Here is a 483-nt window from a genome sequence, read left to right as displayed (position 1 = left end):
GTTATTGATATTTCTCCCAGCAGTCTTGATTCCAGCTTGTGCTTCTTCCAGCCCAGCGTTTCTCATGATGTACTCTGCATAGAAGTTAAATAAGCAGGGTGACAATATACAGCCTTGACGTACTCCTTTTCCTATTTGGAACCAAGCTGTTGTTCCATGTCCAGTTCGAACTGTTGCTTCCTGACCTGCATACAGATTTCTCAAGAGGCATGTCAGGTGGTCTGGTATTCCCATCTCTTTCAGAATTTTCCACAGTTTATTGTGATCCACACAGTCAAAGGCTTTGGCATAGTCAATAAAGCAGAAATAGAGGTTTTTCTGGAACTCTCTTGCTTTTTCGATGATCTAGTGGATGTTGGCAATTTGATCTCTGGTTCCTCTGCCTTTCCTAAAACCAGCTTGAACATCAGGAAGTTCACGGTTCATGTATTGCTGAAACCTGGCTTGGAGAATTTTGAGCATTCCTTTACTAGCGTGTGAGAT

The sequence above is a fragment of the Bison bison genome, unplaced genomic scaffold (genome assembly GCF_000754665.1).
Source record: "Bison bison bison isolate TAMUID 2011002044 unplaced genomic scaffold, Bison_UMD1.0 scf7180017864296, whole genome shotgun sequence".
Taxonomy (NCBI): Eukaryota; Metazoa; Chordata; class Mammalia; order Artiodactyla; family Bovidae; genus Bison; species Bison bison.
Note: the sequence above shows the minus strand (reverse complement) of the source record.